This window comes from Temnothorax americanus, unplaced genomic scaffold (genome assembly GCF_048541705.1).
Source record: "Temnothorax americanus isolate GAGA-0224 unplaced genomic scaffold, ASM4854170v1 Scaffold16, whole genome shotgun sequence".
Lineage (NCBI taxonomy): Eukaryota > Metazoa > Arthropoda > Insecta > Hymenoptera > Formicidae > Temnothorax > Temnothorax americanus.
Genome location: NW_027509297.1, coordinates 651,976 through 669,259, shown reverse-complemented (window position 1 = coordinate 669,259; position 17,284 = coordinate 651,976). Strand labels below are relative to the sequence as shown.

At 34.5% G+C, this 17,284-nt stretch overlaps 1 protein-coding gene and 1 long non-coding RNA gene across 2 annotated transcripts in view; one reads left to right on the top strand and one right to left on the bottom strand.

Annotated features, from left to right (window-relative positions):
- LOC143895636 (mannosyl-oligosaccharide alpha-1,2-mannosidase IA-like) overlaps positions 1–17,284 on the bottom strand; it is a 301,183-nt gene that overhangs the window by 5,653 nt on the left and 278,246 nt on the right. The gene's annotated exons all lie outside the window — the stretch shown is intronic.
- Positions 740–14,389, top strand: LOC143895476 (uncharacterized). Its single transcript, XR_013256329.1, has 4 exons — positions 740–1,045; positions 2,253–2,549; positions 9,989–14,148; positions 14,261–14,389. It is a non-coding gene; the product is annotated as an uncharacterized LOC143895476 (long non-coding RNA).

The window sequence follows — 17,284 nt, the reverse complement described above, 5'->3', positions numbered from 1 at the left end:
TTAAAATTGTTTAAATGAAATTCGCGAACACGGAAAATATATTTATAACAATGATCTAATTTTAAAATGCGAACTCAAAATGCGAAACAAGTGTTAAAATAAAATATTTTCATTATAATATATTTTCACGTGAATATCTTTATAATTAAAATTATATATTATTAATATATGTATGTATTATGTCATTACATGAAATAGTCTTGTAATTACAAAAATCATTTCATATACCTATAATCATTGTCTTCTGTGAACTTTTTTACGTTATTAATTTTCATTCACGTGTTGTTTTTTAAAGCGCGAAAAACACATAATTAAAAGCATACTGTAAGGTAAAATATGAATGTTTAATTAAAATATATTTTATTTGGTAAATTATATCAATTCACTAGTAAATTTTATTTGAAATCGAATCTTTTTCAAAGTATAAGTAATTTCTTATTGTGTAGAAATATTTACAATTACCACAGCTGCGTAGCTACAAAAACTATTGGTCATATAATTGTACTATTCTTTTATTATTTTACCAATATTTTAACATTTTTCAACAAAATTATTAAATTTCATAAAATGTGCTCATTTATATCATTGATATTATATATTCACTTTTGGTCTGTGAAATCAAATATTACACTGTTTATTTTATTAATTAGTTTTATTAATAATCACATTACACTATCTTTTTCCCAAGTAAAAATACTGGTTTTGATGAAAAATAGGTTAACAAGAGAAAATATTTAATTTCTGTATTATATTCCCTCTAGTATTACATTTTCCAAAATATTCCATGTAAAATATTAGTGTTAAAAGCATAGCGATAAAATACTAACATGACAAATATTAACAGTTCTCTCGTTCATTTTCAGATAAAAAGATGAAATGTCCATTTCATGACGCTGAATGCGATGGAATTAATTAACCTGCCCATCGAAATACGATCGGACCTTCCCTTCGACGAGCACCTGCTCGTCATATGTTGCTGCGAAGGACAAGAATCGATTAAACTCTAAATTGAGATGGCTGCGTTGGATCAACTTAGTCATACTAGGTACGTCATGGAACATGACACATTCGTGCGCCGGTCAATCCAGTTTGACACTTCACTGGACAGTTATCTGTCATTCATATTTTTTCTTTTTTTTTGTCGACAACTATCGGTTGCTCGGGGGTTAATTGATTGAGTTCCGTTTGTCCATTTCTGGCTCAGTATGTCGCAGTTGATTAATCTCGCTACCGAGGATTAAAATCTTGCACGGAAAACACATGTTTCTTCTTTGCATTATTAATGCACCTCCTCTATTTCATAAAATTGACGAAGTTAATTTTCTCTCTTGCAAACATTACATTGTAATCTTATAAAAATACAATTTTGTAGGACTTTGAGAAGAACTTCAAGACTCTACTTCTTGATCAAATTAAATTTTTTAGTAAAACAATAATGCTAAGACATAATTACAATTCTGATTTAATCTAAATTATAATTGAATTTTAGAGCAATTTATTTGAATACTTCATCAGTCTAACTGTATCTTATAAAGTTACATATTATTTTTAAAAATTTCGTTTTATCTGTCTTAGCCTTTCGTCCCGAATGGTTTTCCCTGATTCTTTTTCCACGTATGACCCACTAATCCAAACGCGAATATTGATGTGGCAGGACGAACAAAGAACCCATCGGTTTTCTTTTACGAATCTCTTTAATTTCCGCCTTTATTTGCTGTGACGCCGCAGTGACGAACGACACGGCAGTAGTAAAAACTACCGTGAACAAAATGAGTTTTCGGAAAATGTAGGTCTGAATATGCGTTCGAATGCAGGAAATGGAAATTTCACCTTAAACCATACGTTTATCAAAGTAGACAAAACGTAAAAGGTTGAATCATATTTCAATTTTATAACGCATAAAAAAATATACATTGTACAAATAAGTATAACGATAAAAATATATATATTCAATACAAAACTAAGAATATAATCTTATTGTGAAGCTTACCTCCTCGAGTCTAACCTTTTGCACGACATGTCGGCTTACCCCTTTTTAATTCTAGCATGCAAAACAAAAATCAGTTGTAATCTTACCTCCTTAACTTTTTCACGGCGCTGATTGGTCACATCGTCCAGAGGTGGATTAGGCGGTCTAATAACGTAAATGCCAGCAACGGACGCGGCTGGCGCTTCGACCACCGAAGGCTCGAATTGTTTATGTCTGATATCTAAACGTCGATCTTTATCTTTATCTTTATCCTCGATTTCAGGCTCATCCTGCCCAGGGACCACGTTATCCTGTACCCAGGCCGGATTCAACTGTTCGTTACGTTCTTCCGGCGCGACGCCTCGATCGACGACACTCGCGAGATCGCGCCGTGTTATAAATGTTCCGGTTATGAGAAGGATCAGGATCACGGACAGCAGTCCGCTGATCGCTAATCTTTGCATGAGCCTCATGTCGTCTAGACACTTGCCGCAGCTCGACCAGCCGCCTGGAGTCTCGGACTGGATTCCGTTCGTATTGGCAGAGCTATGAAGAGAATGTGAAAGATTCGTTGTCAAATGTATGAATTTTTATGACAGAGCTTACTGATGTAACGGCAATCAACGATACGATTATAATAACACAATTTTGAGCACTTTTAATGCTTTTTGGATTTTAAATATAAAAAACCTGTATTCAAAGAAAAATTTAAAGTTTAATTATTTAAAGAACGCAATTGATTTCTAAATCAATCATTGAGCAATTTAATGCTAATATCGATCACGAAAATCAATTTAAAAAGAATGTTGATGCCGTACATCAGAAATTATAAGTATATATGAATCACATCCGCAACGTCTCGTGGTACTTACTTGCGAACCACCTGTTAAACGTAATTCGAGCACGGCGGCGAATAAGTATGCGATTTTGTTCCAAGTTCTTACAGTAGGGTATATCAGATTGTTCCTTGGAAATTACAAATTCGACGAAATTAAGCCTATTAGACCTCGCGCTTATCAGCAAAAATCTGTGAAGAAAAAGCATTAACTATAACTAACCGAAATCTCCGAACGAATATAAACAGGATATTATTCGACGATCGTCTGCAGTCAGCGTTATGTTTAAAATCGTCCGAAACTATTGCCGGAGCAAAGTTCGTTGACTCGAGTCGCAAGGCTGATCCACCCGAGCGAAGGTAATTTTTCGGGGAGAACGATTACATCAAAGCGTCGCGCGAAAAAATATTAAAAGCGATATACGTACGCCAAGTGCTGCGAGGGATGGCGAGAGCGCGCGGTATCGCAGGATCGAGAAAAAAAGGCGAGCGGGAGGATACGAGAATAAGAGGTGAGAATCAAAGAAGGCGAGATAGTTTGGAAATTCCGAAGTCTCTGCCGAAATGTGATCACTGCATTTTTTATCGAGCCCGAGGGATCGCGAACGGTTTCTCCGGTCCTCCCCGGCATCGAGAGAGCCTGCGTGCATTTTATCGCCCCGGTCGCTGCAGGCGTTACACCTGCAGATCTCGATTTTCTTTCCTTTTTGCTATACGCAACGTGCCTTTCAGCGCGGCCTAAAATCTGCCGACTTTGCCCGCTCATTCGTTATCTATTTCCCCGGTCAAAAACAGCTTAAAACTGAGAATTTTAAGAATTTCGAGTGTTAAAAACAATTCTCTCGATTATACAATCATCCATAAATATAATCGAGAATCATTCGCGATTCTTCTCATTCAAAAGGCATTTAATTATCGTGAATCACTTAAAAAAAAAACAAACATTCTTATTTAATATAAAGTATTCATTATTTCGAGATACTTGAATATTAAAATAGATATATTCTATTAAATGTATTGTTAAAATATTATTGTTCAAAATTATATTATTCCCTAATTATAATAATGTAACTCCAATCGTGATTGTCTATTATTTCGCAGAAGTGTATTTTCCTAGCAGAGATGCCTGGTTTTATATTCTGTTTGGGAATTTAAGTATATTCAAACGGCATTAATGCGGTTGCCACGCGACATACTAATAAAGCTAGGCGATCGTTTGTCGGATGTAATGTACTATTAGAATCGAACGACACGATTTCGTTTCACTTCATTACTAAAGCAGCAAATTAGATAGAACGAATTCTACGAAATATTGCGCTTTAAATTATTCACAAGGCCGCGAGTTTGTAGCACGATAACTGTCGATACTGCAAAATATCGTGGCAGAAAGTTCGAGATATCGAAGTTCAGGTACAGGTAGAGGTATACGCGTTCCAACGTTGATTCAACTCGATCGTAAGCGATGGTCGAGATAGAAAAAAGAGAGCGAGACGGAAAGAGAAGAAACGGCAGAGAAAAAAGGATGTAAAGGGCGAAAGAAGGAGAGAAGAAGACAGAGGGAAAGAGAAACAAAAAGAAAGGGGTAAAAGAGAGTGAGAGAGAAGGAGAGAGGACAGCGCGTGTGATGGCGAGAGAAGAAAAGAAGAACGGAGGGAGAAGATAAATCGTCGAAGCTACACTCGGTGGCCAATAAATTGCGCGGCACAGCCCCGAGGTTACCAAGATTGCTACGTGTCACATTCTTGCGAAAAATTGGACCGATGGAAGTATCTTAAAGTCAGGCAAATATGCGTCGCGAATGGACACGTACGCGAACACGTCAGACCACCCACCCAATTGCGAAGCTGTAGCAAAAATAATGGATATTGCATCCGTTTCTCGAGTAACTTCGGTAAATACAACGCGAGTCTATTTCTTCCTTCTTCCAGTCTTATCATACATTTGAAAGAACTACATACGGCTTTTCCATTAATCATTGATATTACGTGCCAAAACAGTGCAATGTTATAAAGAAATGTTGGAATGTATATGAACTGCTTTATGGATGACTTTTTAAACCTTGCACTGTCCTGACCGATAAATCGTTTAAACTAATTAGTAATATCTCTCTTATCTTTATCGCGCAAAATGATAAATTTATATACAAAAATAAAAGGCTTTAGAGAATTTCTCAGGATAATATCATACGAAGGTGTGTACATAAAAATATAAAATTTTTATCTTACCTTTCTATTAGTTTAATAATTTAATGATTTTTAAATTTAATAATAGCATATTAAAAATTTAATAACAAGAAAATTAAAAAATTCCATTCTTGTCATCATGTATTCCTAAACATTTCAAACATTTGTGCATCGAGCTTTCGTTCTTTATTTAATTATTCGTTCATGATTTCCCGTTCATACGTTCTGTGCTTGAAACGACGTATATAACCGTCCTTCGAGAGCTTCTTCGTTGGGATGCCCCGCTCTCTTTTGATCTTATTATTCCCGAAGGATAAGCGGTCGCCGATCGTAAAGGTCGTATCTCTTGGCGCATCGAGTTCAATGAGGCACACGGAGATCCGCCACGACGAAGCGAAGGAGAATCGCGCGCTACTATACGGAAGAAGATGAAGAAGAAGAAAAGAACAAGGAGAGTGAAATAAGAGACGCGAGAGTAAGAGCGAGACGTCGAAAGGTTAGCGGGTGGTTCAACCAATCTTCCACTTCGTCCGAGGTTTTACGAAGGGGGTAACAAATAGGGGTGGCAGAGAGGAAGGACGATTGCCAAGAAGGCGGCGAGGCGGGAGCACTCCAGGAGTTTACGAGAGGACCGGTGCATGAACACGTCAAGGTGGGGCCTGGGGCACACCGGTGGTTACCGTCCCGAATGTCCAGCACGTGTGTGAATTCGTATATATGCACGGGTGCGCCTGATATACGTATATATATACACGGAAAGGCGGCGGCAGCGGGGACCTTGGAACCTGCCCAAATCGAGTGTCGGGGCACACTGTACCTCGCCTCTGAATACCCGGCATTAAAGCCAACTATAACGCTCTTTGGATCTCGATTATCGGCGATTCCACCTTTGAGGGCAAGATATACGACTCGGCTTGGAGATGTCGTTTTGATCGTCCGATATTTAAACATTTTTAAAATATATAAATTAATATATTTAATAAGTGTATTACTCACGCTAGGTATCTTTAGATTCGATTTTATTACTGTGCTAAATTCTCAGTTGTATAAGATTATATTATTATGCAAAGTTATATAAACTATGTATTTAATATTTGGAGTAAAGTTTTCAATGAAAGAAAAGAGGGAGAGGAATACATTTTTTATTAAAAAAAAAAAAGATATCGTGACTTTCATAGGTTTGCTTATCTTTTGATATAATATTTATAATACACGTAATTTAATTTAACCCATTAAGGGCCGGTTGTTCCAACCTATTGGTAAGCTACCTAATAGTTAAATCATGTGTCTATCTTTGCCCAATGTAAAGGATAAACAAAAACATACATATGATTTAACTATTAGGTAATTTAGCAACAGGCTGGAACAACCAGCCCTAAGTCTTCCTAAGATTTTGCTACGCGTTTTTCTGTTTTAAATCCTTGTATAACTCACAATCAGATCCTATAATTAAAATTTTAGACTGCAGTTGATATTTAGAGGTAAAAAGAATTGCTCTTTCCGAAAATCTAGTCAGCAATATAAAGTTAGATATTTAAAAATAAAAAAGATATAAAGATAGAAAGTGGAGATAAAAAAGTAACCTCTGCTTTTTTTTTTACTGAAATATATTCAATTAATAAATTATTTCGTTTACCTTTTTGAGTAGAATAAATCGATATAATTATGATTTGAATGATCTATATCAAGAAGTTTATTTGAAAAACTGGACGAAATTATTTATTAGCTGAATCAATTTGTTTGCCAGTAAAAAAGCAGGGATCACTTACTTTTTTAGGTGCATTTTCATATATCTATTTTTTCCAGATATCCCATCCCATCATCGACTAGATTTTCAGAAAAAATAACTCTTTTTACCTCTAAATAGCAATTGCGGTCGAAAAATTTTGATCAGAACCTGCGTTACAAGAATTTAAAACATAAAAATGCGTAAGGGCCTTCTAGGACTTAATAAAATAGAAATTAGAAGTATTTTCTGGAAAGACACGAGTACTTATTTTATAAGGTAGCTTTTTTTATTTCTTGAAATTAGAACAAATACAATAGAGATATAATAGACGTATAATAGAGATTGTTTACACATGTATTTGCTTCGTCATTATGTGTGTAAGTACTTAAGAATCAGAGATTTAATTTATTTTTAATTAATGACTTCAAAGTTAATTAATTTTGATACAGTATCGATTTGCGCTGTAGCGAATAAGACATGGACAGTTTTTTGGAACTGATACGAAACTCATAAGAAACGAATAATTGTTGACCTGTCTTGCTGTAGTTTCCACTTGCAAGAAGTTGTAGCTTTTTTTATGTAACTTTTACTATAATTCCTTCTCTTGCGAGTTCTCTGCTTGCGTGACGTATCCAAGCATTTGTTCCCGACGTACTTCGTAATTTACTCAGTGCGTTTGCATGTTTTATGGACGTTATATAAAACGTCGGAAATATACGGCGTCTCAAATATTTAAAGTTCGCTGGGGAATACGAGGCGAGACCTTCTCGCTCCCCTTACCCCAGGTACGTTTGAAATTTCTACAGTCAATCTCTCTTTGCGCCTTCCTCGCCGTTTCGTATCTCGCTCCGTCCCGCCTCGTCCCTCCTCAGAAACCCGTCACGGCGTGCAAGTCTGCAGAAGCTCCAATGGAAGTTTGCTTTCGTAAGCGAACGTACCGCTTCTCTAACTAGCGCAAACGGAAACAGCTGAGAAAGAGAGACAGATAGAGAGAGAGAGAGAGAGAGAAAGAGAGAGAGAAAGAGAGAGGGAGAGAGACGGAGAAAGGAAAGGAAGGAGAGCGAGCGGGAGAGAGGGAGGGAGAGGAAGAGAGTCCAGCCGGTTCCTGAGCAGGATCGGTGGTGCATATACTAGCAAATCATACCTAAACTCCTAGGTTTGATTCCGCCTCACTCCCCCATTGATGCAGCCCGAGACTTTAGCCCGGAGGTATATCTACTTAGTTTGCCAACTCATTACCCAATTATCGTTATAAGATCAGAAACCAGTCCGACTTCATGGCAAAGGCAAATCGGAGTAGTCGGGCGGAAATCTAAAGCAATGCTAATTGCGCCCTTCTCGATTCGAGAGGTCTCGTTAAATATGCGGCAAAGTGGATATTTAAAAATAAAGTTTCAGGCAAACAAGCCGCCTCTCTCCGCTACTTATTTTATATTCGCATAATCGCATCGATCTCGTGTACAAATTAAGAATAGAGAGTGAGATAAGACCGCGAAACAATTTCTCATTTCGCGCGACTATCCAAATGTGCGAGCTATTATAATTAAATCAGCCATTAGGCAGAATTATAAGTTTTTACGACGTTAACCGACACGACGATCAAGCCCCGGATGAATGCGAAATTGTAATTAACGATCCTCTCGTCACCGCTCTGCTCTAGCGTTACATATATTTATGCCTGTCCGTAAATAGATGTGAGCGCGCGCGTAGACTTGTGCGCGTGCGGTGCACACAGAGAAAACGAGATGACCGAAGACAATGCGGGCAACGTGTTAATCCCAGGATACCGCGTGTTTATCGCGGTTCGTCCAAGCGCCTCGAGGCTGTACTTGCAGGGTGTCTCCTACGGTTCCTTCGGTACCTCTGAGATATCAAGGGCCAGGCTTTGTCAGTAGTGGTAGTACCGAAGTCACCAACATCCGTGGCCACTAACTTACGTCGCACGATTAAGTCAAGGACTTCCCACTTCGTGCATCGAGTAGCGCCGCTCGAGACATATATCTGCCGCTTCAAGCCACGGGGATTTATGTATACAGCGGAGCCCGCGCGTTTATTTCACTCGTTCAAAAATAATTCGACAGATTTGAGATATTATATATGTTGTCGATAGCATGCGCATACTTTATAACAATAACGTTATATTGATATCTCATTATCGACTGGTATAATAGCGATTTCGTTAAATGCCATTGTTCTGATTGGCGTTAATATCGTTAGTGACAGTTTATGTGGTTATTACATTGCACAATATTAAACTGGTATCAAAATTACGCAAACAATCGTGTACGCGTCGCTAATTAGCTTAGAATTTCCAGTGCGTACGAGTATCGAATTTTTAACGACATAATCATACATGATAACGGCGTGAATCGAATATTATCGGTAATCAAGCTATACAATTCATTATTACCGCACGCCACTGAGATTTTCATGCGAAGATAATGCAGAATACCAACGTTGTATCTTCATAAACGTCAAATGGCATTAGTAAAATGTATACGTCCACATTCTAATGTATATAAATATTAGGATCGTATTTTATACAATATGCGTGTACAATATTTCGTTCTAAAATAAATTAAGCCTTATTAGTGTCGACGAGACACCTTGTTAATCATTTATCGTATATCTTTGCTAGATCGCGTGATGAAATTGCTAAACTCTATGATCGCTAGCGGAAAGTTTCTTTTGCAAGTTTCATCCGTCTCGCCTCCTCAATTAGACACCAGGATATTAATATATCTAATTTCCATGCAGTATCAGGGTCATTGGCTCGTAAAGTTAGTTGATACAGTACGATGTGCGACGACGCAAGTTTTGCCTTGGTTGGCTTCTATGTCTTATATACGGTTTCCGTCGGATGCGAATTCATCTTGGAGTCGAATTAACAGAATTCAACCGCTGCCGTACCCCGGTCGTCCCATTAAAAGATAATCTTCTCATTGACCGAGGCGCCTAAAGTCATTAAGTCTTCAAATTCGCGTAAATAACTTTGACTGTCACATCGCGAATTACATCATTTAATTTAATGGCAGAAGCTGAAAGAACAACACTGTGTACAGTTTAATTCGATTTTATTAATGTTCAGCAAATTTATATTCGTTAGATTTATGGTTTAATTGGAACATATACGTTAATAAGTGAATATGCAGTAATCATTCGGTAAAATAATTTTATTTGGAGACTTAATTCCCGCGCGGTAACGGCAGCACAAATATTCATCTTTGCAATTACTAAATATACGACATAAAGCAGTGCGTTTTGTTTTACAGCGCTGCGCATTCGAGATAAGTGGTGCGTCACACAACCCAAGTAAAACGAACCGTTCGACATACATTATTCAATTAAGATACGATTGGGGAGCCGTGCGAATGACACCGGGGGAAAACAGTGGAACAAGTCGAGAATCAAATTTAATTTCGCATTTGTAGTGGAAGGGAAAAAAACCTCGGACCCTGAGATACGCGTGGGATGAAATTGCCCTAGCTACTGAAAAAGTCCGTTATGCCAAGGGACGGTCGTTATTCCAGTCAGATTTCAATCATTGTAACTGCGAGTAAGCAGATCGAGTTGAAAGAGTTACTTTGTCGAATCAAGAGCCATCATCAGGCGGTACAGATTAAAATGTGAAACATACACAGAATAGAATTCATCTCTTTCTTCTAAATATAAAAGAAAATATTTTCACACAGATTGTTGTTGTATAATTAAAATATTATTTCTTCGTAATTACCAACATTTGTTATTATTTTACAATGTTCTGAGAATAGTGAAGATTCGAATGTTAAAGAATATTAATTCGTGTTTTATCATTTTAGAAAATATAAATATAAAGATTATGTATCACAGAACGCAGTAATAAAATGTAAACAATTAAATTATATCAGATTTATCTCAACTAAAGTGCAGTCATTAAGAGTCTAATGATATACCTTCTCAATTAATGTTTGTGAGTATTATCAGGACGAACAATGTTGATATAAATTATAAACACTGAATGAGGAGAAACATCGTCCGGAAGAAAATACAATAAACTTTAATTTGATTATGATGCCATCTGTAATTGTGTAACCAAATCATCCAACCTGTTGTGTGATAATAATTTATATTAAAAAAGCGAATAATCTTTATTCGATATTTCGAGCAAAAGCTTAATGAACTAGTTCGGTACGTTCAAAATGAATAAAATATTATATGAAATTTTTGCATAAAACTTGTACTGAATAAATTATTCTTTAGTGATTTTATTAAACGCGGCTATTCAACTAGTCATTATTTGAGCTCGCGAGAAAGCTCATGGAAGACTGAAAATGATCAGTGGTGGATATCGCGAACGCACGCTACGAATTTAAATTTGGCACAGGTCGTTCGCCTGCCTCCATTCCTCACATTACACGACTGCAAGAGACTATCCAACCTGTTGGCCCGAGACCGTTGGAGACATGAAACTCCCATTCAACTTTCACGTTTCATATGATAAAAGATCTAACATGTCAGTTTACATATATGTACCGTCTATTTTGTTATTGTCTGTTCAATTCACGTTTAAAATTATTTGTAGATTTATAAATTGAAATGTCATTCATTTAACTGATTGTGAGTTGAAGATTTCTTGGTTGTTATATAGCTATGCAAGTTTTATTGAGAAAATCGTTAAAGAAAGATATTTGCCATAATAGATAAAATTGAATACAAAAAAATATTTTACGCCTTTGTATATAATATTAAAATTACTACAGTCGTTGATATATTAATAAGAAGTGTCTAAATGATTACACTATTATTATTTTGTACATATTCACATACAAAATTAAAAAAATATATATATATAGTTAAATCTGCAATAAAAATACAAATCAAAATTAATGTCTGTCCACAAAAATGCGGTTATTATTAAAACGAACAGAATTTTAATAGCATAATATCGAGATTTTATTAATTTGATGAATAAGTTAAAATCTTAATAAGAAAAAAATCACTCACTTTTTATCAACTATAATAACTTGCACTATTGAATCAATTAGTATAGGACACAGATGTATATGGTTGGCAACTGCAATTGGAAGATCGCCAAGATATGAGGTTTTACACCTCTAGATAATGAAAAGCGAAGAATGCGATTGAGCAACAGTGAAGGACGCCTGGGGTTAAATTTATTTAACTTAAAACTCGTTAAAAAACTAACTCTAAGGTATTCGACAATTGGAAGGACCATGTTCAATCAACCTTTTATAACGAGGATATATTTAAGATTTACGATCAAATAATAATATAGGTCGCCTATTTTTTCAAAATAAAAAGAAGGTAAATTTGGCATCTTATCTCTTCATTTGAAATATTATAATTATTCTAACATGGTACATTTTATATCATATTATATTATATTATATTATATATTATATAACATGTTTTAATAAATATAGCATGACTTTAGCAATTATATATAAATGGACAATTAATATTATTTCATAAGATCGTTTCATTTCGATGTCTTTAAGTTCATAAAAAAATTTTACAAATATATGCGATTTTTATTTAACACATTATAATAGTTAAAGAAAGTTAATCAATTATTTAAATTAAGATTAGTCAGACTCAACACAGATTATGTTAACATAGATTATATGTTAATATTTTAACGATCAATACTAATATTGTAAATAACTCACGATCAAATCAACTCTTTTAATTTGTAAGAATCTCAGTTAAAATATAGAGTCCATTCGTAGATTTACGTTTCGGAGAGATACGAAGTCTCACTTCCGCATGGGTGGAGCATTTTCGCGTTGTTATTAAAACAGTCCCGGCGGCACTTAATCACCGAGTACAAAATCCGCAATACGAAATACACGAGCTTTTTCCAGCCGCAATTTCCACTCGCGCTTTCGTATACACTTGACTAACTTTCGAGCTCACCACAATCAAATTATTACCTACTGACAAAGTGGATTACACATGTTTTACAACAGTTTGGAGACATGTTTCTAATCGACACGTAATAATATATATAAAGATCATTAAAAACCTATTAATATCGCTTGATGGAGATATCCCAACATGATAGATTTTAATCAATCTGTTAAACTTTGTTTATTAAATGCACAGAACTAATGCACATAGATCATTTCAATTAGTTAAATTTTTGCGTTCTATAAGAAGATAAACTTGATCTTTGCATGCTTATATTTACATGTCGCTTTTATGCGCGATAAAGGAAATCGGCACATCCAAATGATTTTAGTATCTTTTTTCGCGAAACATGAAACAGCTATATATTCCTATACCAAAGTGAGGTGTGTCGTTTTTCATTGACATTCTTCGGGGTAAGAATAGCAAGATAGAAAATGTATTTCAGTATTGTCAAATGTCAAAGTATGACAGGCATAATAGACAAGTTGACGTTCTTCCATGCCGATGTCGTGACATAAATAACGTTACAAGCGTCGACGACTCATAAATTCGTGCTCGCATGTCCCGCTTCGTCTTGAGCTTTCACAGTTTCTTTTTTTATTTTATTCACAATCACACGCGTAGGATTTGTCGGAAGACTATCGACACTTTTTAAAGAGATATAACTTCGACTCTATTGGCATGGTATAATAATGCGAGAAGATATAACTCTTAGCTGGCACATTTCACCAGAATCACATAGCTGGCACACTGGGGTCGTTTCAGACCCCACCACTAAGTATGCTTGCTGCGAGGAAGCAAGTAATTTTTTTTACTTAAAAAAATTCCAAGATAGTCTTCGAATGTTGTTTTAACAAATGTCATAAGTTATTTTAATAAAATGTAATATTAAATATGAAAAAATTGGAGAACGTAAAAAAAAACGAAAAATGACTGTTTTCACTCAAAAATTCATAACTATTTTATTTTAACTCTTCCATTTTTTAGTACTATTTTCGTACTATATAGGAGGGCTTAAATTATAGAGCTGTACTAGACTGGGTCGTTTAATACCCCACAGTGCCAGCTAAGGGTTAATAGAAGAAAACTGAAATTATCTTTTTACTTATACTTATTATTAAACCTGTAAAAATTCGCGGATAGTAAAAATTTAATACTTTATTGATTATATATTGACCAATAATTAAACTACATGTGTTATCAGCTTATAAAACATTTATGTGATAAATAATAAAGACAGCAGAGTAATATTTTGAACTTCTTAATTATTATTTCTTTCTTTTTAAAACTCTTAGGAGATATTATTTACTAAAATATCTCGCAGAAATAGAAAGGGTTATCAAGAATTCACAAGAATTGTAGCGGAAGTCGATTACACGAAAGTACAACGAAAAGCTACAATGACTAATTAGACGAGTTCAAAGTCCCAGGTCGACGAGGATCTTAAGAAACTCATCGAGTCACAGAAGCATCTCAAGAAGCTTTATGTTGGCTAAGAGAAGTTTTACGATGAGAATACGAGGTACGTATATATATATCTCTTTTTCAAAATTATTATACTAAACGAGAAATAGCAAAAGAGATAATATAATTATAATGTAAGAAAAAATAATGTAGTCTTTTTTTTATTGCAGCCTCAAGCAGAATAATATTTTCGACTTTTCTGTAAAAATTTTACAGAAAGATGTCAGGATTAAATATTTACCGAAATTCAGAATATGTACATGTGTACTTGTGTGTGCGCGGTTAAAAATCTATATTCCCATATAATATGTTTATATTTTTTAATAAAAATTATTCATACCCCACACAAATACGTTGATAATTCTCCAAAATTTGTTAAACTATAATATAATAAGTGTTAAATTATACATAAATAGATTTAACAATAATAAAGAAAATTTTTGAGTCTAGAAACTATTAAAAATATTGTAACTTACCACTTTTATAGAACAATTTATCCTTAGAGAGTAATATATGCATATATACATATCATTATAATAAAGATAAAAGATTGCAATTTAAAAAAATAAAATATTTAGAAATATTTCTGTTTGCGGCAGGATTAAAACTATTATAGATTGTAATTTTTTCTCTTTAAATTATATTGAATCATGATTTGTGAATTTATAATAATCATTTTGTAACAATAACGCATTTATATGTTTATCAAAAAATACGCTAATTGCAACTATGTTGATTACATCCATGCAATAATTTAAGAAATTTCTTAAAGCCAATTTTAATAATAAAAATCGTTACTTAATAAATATCAGGTATCTTAAAATTCACGAGTCTCGTTTCTTTCTTATTACTTTCGCTGCATTTTACTTATACTCGCATGTTTAATCCGCTTCATAATTAAAAAGATTCCGGAGAATGGGTATACACGCTTTTAAAGCACATTCCAGAAATTGCAAAGATAGGAATTTTACAAGTTTTAAATAAGCTATGCACTCCAACTTTTATCCATCCCCCCTTTGCTCATTCATATAATATTTAATAAGTCTGATTTAATTCACGAATCGGGAGCAATTTTAAAGAGGTTCCTGTTAGCGTCGACGACGCGTTCGCATGAAAGCATTCCATCGGAATTTCAAAGGTACAAGGTACAAGAATCTCAGGGTATCTCCGAGGGCTTCGCGGTCACGCTCCAGGTGGTGCTATCGATCCGCGTTTCCGAAACGATAAAGATTCGCCGGAGATTACAAAAATTCCTGAGTAAGGGTACAAACGATCGGCGGCACATCGAATTCAGGAGCGACGGCATCTACCGCATCCCACACGACGTATCCGATTGGCTCGAAGGGACACCGAAGGAACCGCGAAGCGTTCGTTGTACCCACAAGAGCTCAACGGACACTCGACTTGCATCAGACGTGCTCTATGACCATGTCGACCCCGGTACCCCTCGTAATCGCTATCGAAGCGATTTATCTTGATCCGCGTGCGAAATAAAAGAAGGGCGAGCGCCGAGGACGAGGAGAGCGAAGGGAAAGAATTTGCGGAGCGGTTCGTGAGATCATTTGAACCGGCGCGACGCAGCGTACCTCGACAATGATCGATTCGGCTCGAATTGAACATGCGGTAATTGTGCTTTATTTATTTCGAATTAATCCGATTTTTTTTATTTATACAAAAAGCCCGACAAATTTTCTCACAGAAAGAATTAAATCAGTAATAAATAGGTCATTTTATATTCTTTAACATCACGGAAAAAACGGTTTTGCTGAAGTATCTAAAAATTTAGCTAAATACAGATCTGAAAATAATTTTGTTGCACCATCAAAATAATTATAGTAGCTAGGTCGCTGAAGTACTATGATAATGCTATAAAAAGTTTTGGACATTTTAGCAATCAGTTTGAGTGTTGTACGTAATTATTTCAATGGTGCAATAAAATTATTTTCAGATCTGTATATGGCTAAATTTTTAGATACTTCAGCAAAACCGTTTTCCGTGAGTAATTTTAATAAAATCTCAATTATATTTAATTTTTTGTCAGTCATTATTATGTTCTGCCATTATTAAAAATATTATTAAATTGATTGTAGTATTCACATAATAATGAAACTGCTCTTCCGCTTTCTACACTTTTGTGTGAGCGAGTATTAATCATCTAGTGCGAACCATGAACAGATAAACGACGAATGTGAATGAATATAGAAAAATGCATCAGATTATAATTTACGGTTAGAGGGAGAATCAAAATGTAGATACAGTGTTTTTGTTTAAAAAAAACTGCAATCGCATCCTTCATGCGCTTCACAAATTAGAATAAAGGAGTTCCTCTGGAGAGAAATACGGGATGACGCTTGTTTTGATCCGCGAGATGGAAGAGAAAGTAGGTCACAAATGATATGATGACATCCGGTTTCATGAAGTCGACCGTAGTGTTTTCATACTAACATTCTTAAAGATTTATGGAGAAAATTTATATCGCACGAAATACAACATCATATATTTTCTCTATAAGTCTGTACACATTGCTTCTAATTAAAAGCTCCGTCAAGAGAAAGTAATTCATCAATCAATTGTAAATATTAAACGACCTGATCATATTATTTCGAATTAATGTTTGTATTCTAAATATTACATTTATAACTAACATAAAAAATATGTGAATATATAATACATCCATCAACTAATAAAAAGGTAAATTTCAATAATTTATGATCCTTTTAAATATTATTTAATTTAACAAATTAATCATTAATGTAAAGAAAAAAAGAATGGTTTTTGATGTGCAACTTACTATTATCTTTACATTTGAAATAAAAAATTAAAAATATTTTATTATATATGATAATATTTGTATTGTGCATTGCATATTTTCTATATGATTAAAAATTCATCTAAAAGTCATCTCCGAATATGTAATGTTTACTAATTTTATTATTCATAAGAAAAATCTAAAAATGGAATATTGCCAATATATTATCTGTCTGATGTCTATTAAAAAGACTTTCGATTTAAAAAATTTCATATCGATAACATTAAATTAGAGTTACATAGTTTTTAATTAAAAGATTTAATTAGTGCAGGGGAAAAATAAGACTAATAATTTTTAATTAATTAATTAATTTTATGTTTTTACACATTATTAGGAAAAAATAAGGTGGTCCTTTCGGGGGAACAAGTATTAGATAAGTACCTAA